The sequence below is a fragment of the Toxorhynchites rutilus genome, chromosome 1 (assembly GCF_029784135.1).
Source record: "Toxorhynchites rutilus septentrionalis strain SRP chromosome 1, ASM2978413v1, whole genome shotgun sequence".
Classification (NCBI taxonomy): Eukaryota; Metazoa; Arthropoda; class Insecta; order Diptera; family Culicidae; genus Toxorhynchites; species Toxorhynchites rutilus.
This window is the reverse complement of record NC_073744.1, coordinates 16,094,513-16,109,583: the sequence shown is the minus strand read 5'-3', so window position 1 is coordinate 16,109,583 and position 15,071 is coordinate 16,094,513. Positions and strand designations below refer to the sequence as shown.

The following is a 15,071-nucleotide window of genomic DNA, read 5'->3' as shown; positions in this document are numbered from 1 at the left end:
CGTACATCGATTTTGAAGTCTGTGTTGGGGCAACCGTAAATCGGGCCAATCAAAACTTGGCAGTTAGGGCGTTTAAGAAATGCTTGACATTTTACAGTTATTCAATTGTTCATCTCATGAAAAATTATATTTTATTAATTGTAATAGACGCTTAGAAATATTTCCTATCAATTGATGCAAACATCTTTCTGGTCTGTTGAGAATGTTCGAGTTACAAGCATACGAAATACGGGTAGGGTTAGCACACAAATCGGCAGAACAAATGTATGGGAAAAAAGGAAGTTCTTCCAGTTTTCATGAATTTAAGCCGTTTAGAGATGAGCGAATTGTAATGTATTGTAAATCAAACGCAAATCTTAGAGAATTTCCGATTCGATTGGTATACAATTCATGAGAATTCATTCACAGTGAAAATAGTTATTAACGTTAACTTTGTTTCATAAAAACGTGACCTGTTTTCTGATTTGGCACCCCTCCTGAAAGACGTAGTTCTACGTCAAAAATCAAAACTTTGAGAACTTTGAGGCACCCCTAAATCATGTCCGATTGAGCTGAAATTTGGCACAGTTCATTTTTGGGCCAATAAACAAAATGTACATGCCCACCATGTAACCTTGAAATTTGACATGACCATTTTCGCTACCACCCTAGTGTAGAGTGAGGTAAAAATCGTGATTTTTGAAGATTTTGCTTGAATTTTCTATTTAAACTAATTTAAACTAAATTTTAACTAAAACGATACTAAACTAATATGTACAGTGAGATAAAATTCGGGATTTTTTAATGTTTCGCTTGAATTATCACCAGGAATAGTTTATATCGACATTGCAGCGAAATTAAGAAACATAGAAGTTGGGTGTCAAAGAACAAATTGTACAGCGATTAGAAAGCTTTAATTCATTTGATAGAAAGAACGAAAACATACCTTTTTTTTGGCATAAAAGAAGCCGTTTTCGATTTCTATTATGAATTCTGGTGTCACAAAAAGCGATGCTTGATACGGAATACGAGTGAAATCTTTCATTCACAATACACTGTCGGAGAATCGATAACTCTCAGTGGCTCGATTAAGTCGACGAAATGATTTTTTCAAACATTTTTTTTCTAATTTACTTATCAGCACATTTCCATTCTTCATCTATTTATATTTTAATTAACTCGTTTCAGGGGTCTGCTAAAACGACATAAAAAAATTGATTTGATGACAAATGTCTTAAAATTGTATAGACGTCGAGATTTACTGTTATCTAAAAAAAAATTTTTTTTTGTCAAAAATCGACTTCTCAGACAGAACGCCACAAAGTCAACTTTTGACGAAGAATGACTCGATTTAGTCGACCAAACTTAACAAAATCATTCTATTTTTTTATCGGCACATTTTCATTCTTCATCTATTTATATTGTAATTAATAGAATCACAAATGATTTAAATTTGTTTTGATGACAAATGTCCTAAAATTGCATGAATCCCAAACTGTACGTTCCGTATTTCGAAAAAAAAACCACTGAATCACTGAAGAGTCGATTTTGACAAAAAAAAATCGAGATGACAGTGAATCTCGTCATTTCGTACAATTTGAAGACATTTGGCATAGAAATATTTTTTTAAATCTCGATGTTCACCCTCCCCTATTGAGAGATTTTCGAGCGTCGAAAATTCGAAACATTGAGCGCTCTCAGACACCCTTAAATCATGTCCGATTGAGCTGAAACTTTGCACAGGTCATATTTTGTGGGCCAATAAACGAAGTGTAGATGATCGGTTCTTTACTTTCGCTGATGAAATTTTTCCATACATTCATTGCCACCCTAATTTATATATTTGTAACTATGTAGCACTGTTTCCAATTCTGGTATTACAAAGCATCTGTACGTAACGTGGTTCCATGGTGTAATGGTTAGCACTTTGGACTCTGAATCCAACGATCCGAGTTCAAATCTCGGTGGAACCTGATTGTGAACATTATTTTATATTCTGACGAACCACGAGTAAGTTTAGTGAAAGTAATCTAGGATAGTTTTACAAAAGAAAAAAAAAGATAACTGGATTACGCACTTGTGTGAGTGCATCGCAGTCTATAGAAAATAACTTATTGATATATTTTGACACCACTCCGTTAATCTAGTGGACTGTCCAGGTAAATATTTACTTTATACGTTGAAGTAGATTCTTTCGAGGGATAATCATTATTAAAATGGAATCAAGACACTTTTAATTCAAATTATTTTTTATTGATTATAGCGATTTGCATGTCCAGCTAAAGTTTTAGATTATCCGTAGATATGTTGTGGCTTCAAGAATGTCGTGTACATTCTGAACGAGCCTTCCCGTTGGCAGCACTCAATTTTTTTCATGAACGTATCCATTTTCCGGGAATCAGATAGCGTTATATAGATTTTTTTTTCGTCAATTCGAAATCGATAAAATCATTGTTTTATCTAAAGGTGTGCGTATTCCACCTGAAATCCATTATTCAGAAGCGAGTGAACTGAGCAATAAATGTTTTACGGTGGTTAGACACAAAGTTAAAATTCCCTTTAAAACAAACAACTAACTAAATGAAAACCTCTTATTATTTTCATAATAATGGAACATTAAACTCAATGTCTTCAACGGTAATTCCATTTGAAGAAATAGAAATCAAAATTGAATTCTTTGGGAACTTTTCACTATAGAACATATGTGTAAACGATTTTCTTTTTGAATATTCCCATTTTTCTTCAATACAGGTCGGACTCGATTATCCGGAGTATTGATTTTTTTTTCACTTCGGATAATCGAATCCTCCGGACAATCCAATCATAAAAAAACGATTTTTCTCTCGGTAAACGTAATATAATCATAATTTGCACTTATTTAATAAACGGTTTTATCTAGCTTGACCCGTTTGTATGTTTGTGACTTTGAAACTTTGTAACTTTGTCTGTAGCGCTGTACCACGTTAATAGAAATTTACCCCCTTCCTGTTGACCGATTGACCTGAAGTGTGGAACTCATCTTTATCTCTGGTGTCATTATAAAACTGCGTATTCCATGATCTTTACGTATTTTCTCAGAACCGCTTCAATGTGGTTATCTAATGAAAGGGGTTGACTAGTAGAACACAGTTATTTGTGAAAAATGTAAATCCAAAGTGGCCACCACCACAAAATGGCGCCAGCTTGACCTGTTTGTATGTATTTTTGAATTTTTGTAGGGCTGTCCCACATTAATAGAAAATTGACCCCGTTCCAGTTGACTGATTGATCTGAAATTTGGAAGACACCTTTAATTCTACTGTCATTATAAAACTGCGTATTCCATGATCTTGAAAGATTCAATTTGGCCGTCACTAAAAAATGGCTGGTTGGCTTGATTTGGAGAACACAAAACATAATGAACAACATAAATTCAAAAAGGTCGACGGCACTAAATGGTCGATTATGTATTTTTTGCAATCTCCTCAATATCAGTATCAGATGAAATGGTTTGACTAACGGAGTACAGCACATCATGAAAATATTCCGAAGAAAATTAGGTAAGAAATAAACATTGGATTTCCATTATCCACAGTTAGTTGTTTCATCATATACCCCACGATTTTATTTTATTCTCATCTTTGTCCTAGATTAATAAAGTAATGGATGTGATAATTACTAACTGCTACTTGCTTAATTATTTTTTTTTATTGTACTAATACAATAAAACGTTTAAGTTGAAAAGTTTTTTTTAATTATTTTATTTTCTAGTTTTTAGTAAACTATCTGTATCGTTAGTATACTTCTCTACAATAAAACCATTCAACTTTTTATGTTATTCTTATTTCTTAACTAACTTTCATCGGAATATTTTGATGATATATTGTATTTTATTAGTCCATTCATTTCATTTCATACCAATATTGAGAGGATTGCAAAAAATACATAGTCGACCATTTTGTGGCGGCGATCTTTTCGAATTTATGTTGTTCATAATGTAGTGTATTCTCCAAGTCAAGCCACTCAGCCATTTTTTAGCGGCGACCAAATTGATATTTTTAAGGTCATGGAATACGCAGTTTCATACTGACAGTAGAAGTAAAGGTGTGTTCCAAATTTCAGATCAATCAGTGATCAGGAACGGGGTCAAATTTCAATTAATGTGGGACAACCCTACAAACACTCGAACATACATACAAACAGGGCAAGCTGAATGAAACCATTAAAAAGTTATTGTTTATTTGGGAATTGCGGCCACCTTGGATTTGAATTTTTCATGATCTACTCTGTTCTACCATTGATGGGGCTTTGAAAATAAAATATGGCACCATTTTGTGGTGGCGGCCATTTTTGATTTGCATTTTTCATAAATAACTGTAAAATAATAAATCTAAATAATTTAAATCTACTAGTCAAAACCTCTCATTTGATACCCATATTGATGGGGTTGTGAAAAAAATATATATAGCACCATCCTGTGTGGCGGCCATTTTTGATTTGCATTTTTTTGTGAATAGCTGTGTTCTATTAGTCAATCCCTTTCATTTGATATACATATTGATGAGGTTCTGAGAAAATATGGAAACCGCCATCAAAATATGTAGTGGCGCCATCTTCGATTTACGTTTTTCGTAAATAACTGTGTTCTGCTAGTGAAGCCCTTTTCATTTGATACCTATATTGATAAAAATAAGAAAAATCAAAATTAAAATATTCCGGATAATCAAGTCCGACTTGTATTCACCAATTTATTCTACCATTCTAATTGGGGTGAAGACGAACACAACGATATACAGCCATTCCATGTCAAACCGATATAGTAGTTTTAAGATTTGCGTGAAAAGTGATATATTTGTTCCTTATCGCTTATATTAGACTCGTATTTTTTTTTTCATTAGGGTGCTCATTTTCATTCGAAAAATCCATTGTTTCGCCTTTTTCTTAAAAAAGACCTTTTTCGAAAATTTATAATTGTATTTATTTTTTGTTGTTTTAATTTCAAGAAAAAATATAAAAAAATATAGCGCGCTCTATCTTTAACCGAGAAAACTATGAAAAACTAACACAATAAATAATTACTAAATCAAAAATCCAGATTTTTCGCAAATGTAATATTTTTTCAACGAAGACTAGGCTCATTGGCTTCAACTTGATATGTCGATCATCTGAATCGGTTCAGTTGTCCAGAAGTTACATTTTTTATCAAAAAAATCTTTTTTGGAAAAAGGGAGAAAAATATGATTTTTTAACCATCGGTTAACTTTGAAAATTCATTACAGAAAAACGAAAAAAATCACATCACATCTTTAGATATGTTATGTAAAAGGTATTCAGCTATCAAGAAAAAAAAATCAGAAAAATATGGCGTCCTCTAGTCCAAAGCCATGAAAACAACAAAAAAACAAATACAATCAATAATTAAGAATAAAAAATCCAACCTTTTGGTAAACGTGATATTAAGACTAAGTAATTGGCTTCAATTTGATATATCGATCATCTGAATCGGTCGAATAGTTCAAATGCTATGAATTTTCAAAAACAGTCATTTTTGAGAAAAAGGCGAAAAATTCGATTTTTCGGACCACCCTAAAATGAAAATAGTCACCCTAATAAAAAAATAAAAAAAAACGGGTCGAACATTTTGCGATAAAGAACAGATCTACTACTGGTTCACGAAAATCTGAGAACCACTATATCGGTTTGACATGGGAATGGCTGAATGCATATATTTCAAGGGATAGTAGCGTTAAAAATGAAAGATACAAGTATGGAAAAAAGTGACCCTCGAATTTTCAAAGCGAACTTGATTAAAAATGTTGATTTCCACGAAAAACTACCCTATGTAAAATATCAGCTCAATCGGACTTCATTTACTAGTGTCGCACAGCGGTCAAAGTTTGAGTTTTTTGAAAATCGAAAAATCACCCAAGGGGAGAGTAAAGGAAATCGGGGTTTTCGAAAAAAAATTGTTGATGCCAAATGTCTTTAAATTGCATGAAACGTCGAAATCTACTGTCACCCGGAAAATTTTTTTTCTCAAAAATCGACGTTCTGGGACCTTGTCGTTTTTTCGGAATACGATGCAAAAAGTTAAGGATGCCAATTAAAACCGTCATGTCGATTTTTCATACGAGACTCCCTGCGGAATGTTGTTTCATTCGGACGTCATTTACTAAAATTTAAGTCAAAATTTAAGTTTTCTGAAAATTCAAAAATCCTCCAAGGGGAGTGAAAGGAAATCGAGGTTTTCAAACAAAATTTTTTGATGCCAAATATCTTATAATTGCATGAAACGTCGAGATTTACTGTTATCTCGAAAAAAAAAATTTCGTTAAAAATCGACTTTTCAGAGAAAAAAACGACCAAGCGCCAAAAAGTCAATTTTTGACAAACAAAAATTTTGAGATAACAGTAAATCTCGATGTTTCATGCAATTCTAAAGCATTTGGCATCAATTTTCCTTTTTTAAACCCCGATTTCCTGTACTCTCCCCTTGGGCGATTTTTCGGTTTTCAAAAAACTCAAACTTTGACCGCTGTGCGACACTAGTAAATGAAGTCCGATTGAGCTGATATTTTACATAGGGTAATTTTTCGTGGGAACCAACATTTTTAATCAAGTTCGCTTGGGAAATTCGAGATGGCCATTTTCATTGACACTCTACTGACTACCCTTCTTTGAGCATCTAGAAAGCTAAATATTAACATAGTTTGCACTCTCTGACACTTTTGGATCAGGATTTGTTGCTGTATATGAATATGAATCATTCGCTTTGCGTAGTCCGTATGATTTTACTGCTTTATGATGCATGGAGAGGTTCGACATGTAATGAGTCAGAGGAAAAGAAGAATATAAACTTTCTACGTCGAAACCATTCATGGCGGTTCTGGTTTGCTGGCTCGTGTATCATGAAGTGCAAATCGAGTTGCATCGTTCTCTTTTGTATCATGATTTGTAGCACGTAAAAGCATAAGAATGCCACTGGGGGAAACGATTGCTGTAGGATCATATTTGAACAAACGATAGCGAATTATTCAGTTCTCGATAAAAATTCGATACAGAAGATTTGAGTATGATTCTAAAAATGATGTGCAAAAAAACAAAACTAACATTGAAAACCATCTAAACGGACCGAAGCATTGCATCTTGTGTTGCGGCCGGGTATTCATTTAAACCGTGTCGCGCATAAATCGAACCAATTTGGTCCACAGTAATAACTTCGAATTTGAGCACAGTACTTAACACTGATGGTTATTTTTTTATTGTTTCGCCGGTTTCTCTCTCTCTCTTTCTCAGAAGTGCAACTTGGGCAAAATCTCTGTGTCTGACTGTGGAACACAGCGCACGCCGCACTACAACAATAGTATGTAAAACATTTATATTCCCATGAATTTCTAATCGTGTTTTGCGGATATTTCCCTTAAAGCGATAAATTATTAACCGCTTCATTTCTCTCAATTTCCCTCCTGCTCCTCCTCGGAGGCTTTGGTCGGAACGAGCAGAAGATTAGGACTTTGGACTTCGGTGTAGCTGGAGGAGAAGATGGTCAAGGTACGTGTGGGATGATGACGACTTGGGGGGCGCCACCGTTGTTCGATGGGGTTAAGTTCAGTACTAATGGTTTTTGGTGAGTTGCAGCAGCGGTAGCGTTCTCTTCCTGGGGTTGGTGGTTTTGTGCGAAATCGAAAAGACAGTATAGTGTAATGGCTTTTATTATGCTGATAAAAAATGCAGAACGGACCAAACCAAACTCCCAGCAGTCCGAGTGAACGGAATGCGAGAGTAAATCTTTAGCTCAACCCGAAAAACCAACCACAAAGAGGGAGAGAGCGGGGGAGGAGTTTTTGGCTCAGTCGCACTCGTTTGAAGTAGTTTTAATCCTCCACTCGGCGATAGGATAGAAACCTCGAAGACTGTCTCCCAACTCGATACAAAGGGGTGCAGGCAGGAGAAGAGGTTCTGATCCTAAAGCAGTCTTCCTGAAGGTGAGAAAATGGCAACTCTTGACCGCAACGGAGCAAAACCCGTTCGCCGATTTTTTTTTTGTGTATTCTCGTATTCTCGAAATGGAATTTTGTACCTTTCTGAGCTAAACAACTTCTTCCGCTGAAGGTGGAATGAATTTTTCAAGTATTGTTACACTTACTATCCGGCGGTGTAAATCTCCAGTGTTCAGGGTTCGCTGAAAGCAATTATGGAAATGTTTTTTTGCTCTGTTCGTCGTTCTCGAGGCTTGAGGAGGGTTGGATTATGTTTCAATTAAACGCTACTGCAGGTCAGCCGAAAGTCTTAACAGGTTCCGACGAAAGTATAATCCACTGGAAAAAAGGCAATCGCTTACGAACGAATGAGATGAACAATTTTCAGAGAATAAATTGCCTCTGTTTCGATTCTTAATCAGAGAAAAATAAACACGGTTACGACAACGAAAATAGACAATTTTCATCACCAAGAAACAAGTATTTTAATTATAGTTTAGGTATTCAGAGGACCTGTATTGCAGTAAGTTTAATCCAACAAACACACGCTGACCCAGGCGGGTTTATTTTTGGAAATATTGAATCAAGCATCGATATCCCTATGTTATCAGTTCTGTTGCATCAGTAACGGTTGTCGTGTGCAATTTCGCAACATTTTATATTACCCACCAGAGGGGTGGCTTCCATCAAATGTCAGCAGGATGATTAGCTAACAACGAACACGGGGATCGGGATTAATTTATCGATGACAAAATGTTTTATAGCTCGCATCGAATCAATTACTCCAGAACCTGAGCTGTCACCAGTAACGAACCGGAAGGATGTGAGATGATCACGACCCCTTTTCTATCCTGTTGTGGGAGGCATTCAGCTATCGATCGCATCATGTTAATCTATGGCGATGGGTCACTCTTGACAGTGACATACAACAGTGCAGAATGTGATGGACTGGCAGACACGAGTGATAACCCTCTGCAGATAGTCTTTTAATCCATGTTCTCATAAGTTCTTTGGAGACTCGTAAGAGAGATGTACCATCCGCATGAAAGTTCTCAATCTGAAACGTATTGAAGTCTCGTTTCCCGGTTAGAATGTGTTAACAAACTGGAAAACTCAACTGAGTTGCAGAGCTGCTCAAAATGGATGATCAGAACGGCTCGTGAGTTAGCAACATTCACATATTAGGTGTACTGTTCGCTTACCCAAATAGAGTTATTAGTACGAGAGTTTGATAACTCGGGACAGAAAAACAAAAAGTTTCCTGGCTCCAGAGAGGATCGAACTCACGACCTTCGCGTTATTAGCACGACGCTCTAACCAACTGAGCTATGGAGCCGCTTGCGATGTTTGGCAGAATAATTTGAAAAAAAAACTCACATTCGAATCGATGGAACACATTAGAGCAGTTCCAAATGAAATCGTCCTAAAAATGCAGATTTTACAAACATGATCCCTCAGAAAGGGGGAGGACTATCGAAACGCCATTAAAACATTTATTGCCCCCTAAAACTTCCACTTGCCAAATGTGGTTCCATTTGCTTGATTAGTTCTCGTGTTTTGCAGAAAGGGTCTGGCTGAGTAAGGAAGTAAAAAGTTATTTAAAAAGTACGTTTTTTGACAAATATCCCATGGTGAACGTCATGGGGGTTCAAAAAAAATAGTTTTCTTATTTGGTATCCTATACAATATTTTCCATAGAGCGGGTGATTTGGTTTGGGGTCGCTTTTTACTTCCAGCCAGGCCCTTTGTGTTTAGGGAGAAGGTGGAGAAATGTTCACTTCACTTGCAAAATTTGAGTCCGTTTGCTTGATTAGTTTTCGAGTTATGAGGAAATTTGTGTTTCATTTGTATGGTAGCCCTTCTATTAGAGAGAGGGGATGAGTCTCGAACTAAGTCTAAGAACCTATCCCGGCTCCAAATACCCCTAACACGAATTTTCAATATTTTGTACCTGATGTCAGGTCCAATCTAGGCATAACATACAAAACTTCTATGTTTCGAAAATTCATAAAAAATCGATATTCCACAAAGTTCGTCAAAAGCCGTTTTACCATCTTGGACTCATTTTTTGAATTTTCTACATGATTTCTGTTTTACATGAAATTAAAAAAATTTTTTTTCAGATTTCTTGAAGTTTTTTTTGTAAATAAAAGAGAGTACTAACTTTTTTCTCAGTGTATATTTTTTTCACGTTTGAACATCAATGTTCTATAACTCTTTCTAAAACACTATTTCGGTACGACCGATAGTTTTTAAGATATAAATTATCAAAGATTTCTCTTACTAAAATCCATACGCCCTTTTCAAAAGTTACACTTGAGTCAAAAAATCCCAATTGCTGTGGAAAACTCATATTTCCTCCAACTCAGACAGAATACAAACTTTTATTCGAATCGAAAATACTCATGTTTTGTCATTTGTCTTTTTTATTTGGAATTGCTCATATTGGATATTGCAACGATATTGGATATTGCAACGCTGACATGCCGCTTGATATCAAATCAAAAAGTTGCATAGTAAAGCAATTCCAAGCAAAAGAAAACCGAAACAGAGCCGATTTTGATTCAACTTTGTACGTGTTTTTTTAAACTTTGACTTTATGCTAAATTTGAGTTGCAACTGATTTTTCAGAAGAACGTATTCATAATCATTGACCTTTTTTTTTAATGTGACACGAATGCATGCTATCGGATTTAAATATGATGTTGTTGGAAAATTTATTAACCAACTAGGAAAAATAAAATATACCGTTGAAAAATTCGCTCAAAAATATAAATGGAATTTAATAACTTGTGTGTCTCAAAATACCCCTTTTTGATGTTTTTATACAATTGCATTAGAGCACTGTTTGAATTTATGAAATTTTGATGTTTAGTGATACCGTGCCGGACGAAAATCAAAAAAATATAGATTTTTGAAAATGTATGATATTTTAATACTTTTCAAAACCGTAACTATCTAAGAAAAGTAATATAAAAATCGAATCAACATGCAATTCTACATGAAAACATATATAAAACGTTTTATTCTGAGAATAACCACCCTTGAAATAACAATTGGAAATGGTTTTTGTCAAATAAATAAAAGATGTCACCAGTGTTGTACACATTTAAATCTGTACCAGAGGGTTAAAAAATCTTACTCATCTGTACTTTTTGTCCAAAAATATGTACCATCGAAAATATTTGCTGTAGAGAAAAAAATAATTTATTTGTTGTAGTGAATAAAATATTTGTTGTAGAGAAAAAAATAATTACATTTACATTTGCAAGTCATTCGTGTGTTTGATACTTAGTTTTTTGACGTGGGACTACGTCTAACCGGAATATATGGAGGGTAAAATGAAAACCTAAACACAGAACATGCACGAAAAAATGAAAGATTTCGAATGCTTATAGCTCGAACATTTCGTACTGGATAGGAGAGATGTTTGCATCACTTGATAGGGAATATTTCTACGCATCTATCGCAACTAACAAAATGTTGTTTTTCATTAGATAAACAATTGAATAACTGTAAAATATTAGGCGTTATCTAAACGCCCTAACTGCATCGTTTTGATTGGCCCGATTTACGGTTTCCCTAACACAGCCATCGAAAACCAAGCAGCCTTGGGGAAATCGGCATTGCAAATACATGAAAGTAGGGGGACTTTTGTTCTCATCGAAAAATGTTCCCTAACACAGACTTTAAAACCAAGCAGCGAAATCGGCATTGCAAACACACGAAAGAGCCTAGAGGCGAGTGAACTGAAAAGTTTAAACCCTCTTAAAGCCAAAAAGAAGAAGAAGAACACACGAAAGTAGGGGGAGCTTTTGTTCCCACCGAAATGTGTTCCCTAATAGAGATTTCTAAACCAAGGTGCCTGGAGAAATCGGTATTTCAAATTCATGCAAGTCGGGGGTATTTTTGTTGCGACTGGAATGTGTTTTCCTAACACAGACTTCAAATCCATGGAGCGTGGGGAAATCAGCATTGCGAATTCATACAAATCGGGGGTATTTTTGTTCCGATTGAAATGTGTTTCCCTAACACAGACTTCAAAACCGAGGTTTCTGGGGAAATCGGCTCTGCAAATAAATGCAAACTGCGAGTACTTTTGTCCGACGCCAATCCTTTCAGACGATCCTTGTAAGGAATTTCGTCCTTATGAAACTGATCAATCATTGCATTGTAAATGCTTTCATAATCAGCATAACCAAACGATACTGCGGCGTAAAAGTCGTCATGTACCTCAATGTTGATTTGTTCAAATGTAAGAAATTTCACAAATGGAAAAAATCTGTACCAATCTGTACTTTTTGACGAAAATCTGTACTCCGCACCGTACAGAATCTGTACCAAAAATAACGAAAAAATCTATACCATTCCAGATAAATCTGTAAGGGAAGTGGGGGTAAAACGGATATGTTAAGAAGAACTTCAATTATATCTTTGGAATCTCATGTTTCCCAAAACTTTTATGCAGTTTCTTGCAATTCCATATACTGTTTTTCTACCTAATTGGTCAAATATTTTCCAAAAAAAAAATTTTTTTCAATGTTTTTTACTGAATTAAAACAGACCGAAAAGTACAACATTTTTTTCGATGCAGATATAATGGACATGTAGTGAGGAGAATATGGACAGATTTGTAATATATGAAGCGTAGAGGTTTATTTATCGCGAGAGGAATAATTTTATTCAACCAAGGTCTGAACTCATCACGAATGTCCGTTAAATGATGAAAAAAAAATCGAATTAATCTACCTAGAAGTTATATCGTGCTTCTCAGCAGTATAAGCGGACAGACCCTCAACTATTTTGCTTTTGGGTCCAGTCAGCTTCTGAACAGTTTACATTATGCTATTTGATTTCCATTTATAGACGCAGAGCATTCCTTAGGAATAGATCAAAGAGACTTTTCACAGTCCATCTCACTCCCACTGGCAACTGTCCGTTTTACCCCACCAGTACAATTATTTCAAAAATTAAAATTTCCCACTCAAAAATGAATTTACTTTTCCGTGCATACCTAATATTGCTTCTCTGTTAACTCACAAACCGAAATATAACCATCAGCGAATTGAATTTTGATATTAAACCACTCAAAATACTTAATTTTGACTCCACACGCGGAATCATGTGTGATTTTCGGTTTTTGTTTCCCTGTTCCACTTTTGATTAGTATTCATTGCCATAGGGTGGCCTAAATATTATAGAATACCGTGTAGAAGGTGTTCTCATTAACAGAAATCTGAAATTCAAAATGTAACTATACAAATCAACCACCTGTCCATATTATCCCTACTGTCGACATTACCCGCGGTTCCCCTACGTGTGGCAACACTGGTTGTCACATAGTTTTTCAGTATGCCCTACTAAAAATTTTCATTAATCGAGTGAAAATAAACTGATTAGAACAAATTCAGTGTTTCGCGCCTTTCGATTTCTAGGCAAAATTTTGTACCTTGGATTCCTATATTTTTTTTCTAAAAATAACAATCCCATTGACCCCGACGTGATTTGAACACGCAACCTTCTGATCTGGAGTCAGACGCGCTACCGTTGCGCCACGGAGTCATATGTTAAGTTATAAAGTGAAGAAAGATGTTTTGTTAGTTTGTACTAATTGTCTCAATATTTGCTTCAATTACACTAATCGGCTCAAAATAGTTCAAACATATGAGTTCCGATTAGTGTGTAAACGCACATTTTTTTCGAATTGTTCCCCTATTTGAAGAAATCACTATAGCTCGAAAGTCAGATGAAGTTCTGACTTAGCTCTGAACAGACCTTCGATAGCTCAGTTGGTAGAGCGGTGGACTGTAGAGAGAAAAACAAACATTAGCGCACAGAAATCCATAGGTCGCTGGTTCAAATCCGGCTCGAAGGATTTTTTTTAACTCAGTCTTTTTACTTACGCGGACCAAAGGGGTATTATCTAATGCGCGGGATTTCCAGGGTAACATAGTTTCTGAATGAAGGGAGAATAGTGAGAAAAAATTAAATTTACAATTCAAAGAAAAAGTAAGCATATTACGATCTTGACGATCAATACTAATGGGGAAATCAGGATAAAACTGACACCTCTTGATTTTAACAGTTGAATGCTATTTTTGGGTAAATTTTCCGATGCCCTTTGTACAGACATGTAATTTCATACGCTTCCCTTACGACTGCTGATGTCAAATGACAATTTAACGTGTTGAAAAATGCTCTATTCAAACGTACGGACTATAAAAAATATGACTAAAATTTAGCTTTTAGTCATTATATGTATTAATACTATGTTTACTTATGTATGAGAAGCATCGCGGAAATAAACTATCCCTTATTTATTTAGTATTCCTTTGTGTTTTAATTTTCTAAAATATTGTATCCAAACGGTCTTTCTCAAGACTAAAGTACCAAATTTATCCAATTCCGGAGCTATCCATATCGAGGTCTCCTTCAGCCGAAGGATCCGCCATTTCCAACAATGCTCAGATCCAACGTAAGCTTGAGTGTGAACAAGTTCGAGCAAGATAATGTGTTTGGGTGCACAAGTCCTTCAGGCACGTTTTGACTTGTGCTCTATTCGAAACATATACGCGCTTGAACAGATGGAAGTTAAGATCAAATTCAAGTCCAAACATTCTCCTAATATTTTACTGTATAACAAACTTGCTTTTGGGTTGCAAGTTTTGAAAAAAAAAAACATTCGTAGGCATTTTATCTTTCGAATGAAATGATTACCATACCACTTCATTCAGCCGTCAAAGAATTATTAAGGCTCAAAACCTTGCATCTTCGACGTAACCACTTGTTTTTGAAACTTTGAATTTACACCCCGGTACAGAAATTAAGGACGTCGCACAGTGGTCCCTAAGAAAATTTAGGCGGCCAAAACTCAGATTTTTGAACTAAAAATACAATTTTTGGTAGACTGGGGTTTTCGGATACGCTGAGTTCATTTTTCAACTCTGTTTCACCAAAAAACCAAAAAGGGGGAGGGGCAATGTAGCAAAGTTCAAAATTTACATTTTTTTACATTCTTCGTAATTTTTTTTCACTACTCGGTGCCGCAATCCCTAAAAAACATAAAAATTATTGTAATCTATAAAATATTTTTAAAGCATCATTTATAATACGAAAATACTACAATTACCAGTT

General features: G+C 35.2%; 1 protein-coding gene and 4 non-coding genes across 8 annotated transcripts in view; 2 read left to right on the top strand and 3 right to left on the bottom strand.

Annotated features, from left to right (window-relative positions):
• LOC129775128 (polypyrimidine tract-binding protein 2) overlaps positions 1-15,071 on the bottom strand; it is a 658,886-nt gene that overhangs the window by 637,929 nt on the left and 5,886 nt on the right. The window lies entirely within an intron of this gene.
• On the top strand, positions 1,881-1,952 carry Trnaq-cug (transfer RNA glutamine (anticodon CUG)). The gene has a single exon. It is a non-coding gene; the product is annotated as a tRNA-Gln (tRNA).
• On the bottom strand, positions 9,200-9,273 carry Trnai-aau (transfer RNA isoleucine (anticodon AAU)). The gene has a single exon. It is a non-coding gene; the product is annotated as a tRNA-Ile (tRNA).
• Positions 13,428-13,499, bottom strand: Trnaw-cca (transfer RNA tryptophan (anticodon CCA)). Its single transcript has one exon. It is a non-coding gene; the product is annotated as a tRNA-Trp (tRNA).
• On the top strand, positions 13,712-13,812 carry Trnay-gua (transfer RNA tyrosine (anticodon GUA)). Its single transcript has 2 exons — positions 13,712-13,748; positions 13,777-13,812. It is a non-coding gene; the product is annotated as a tRNA-Tyr (tRNA).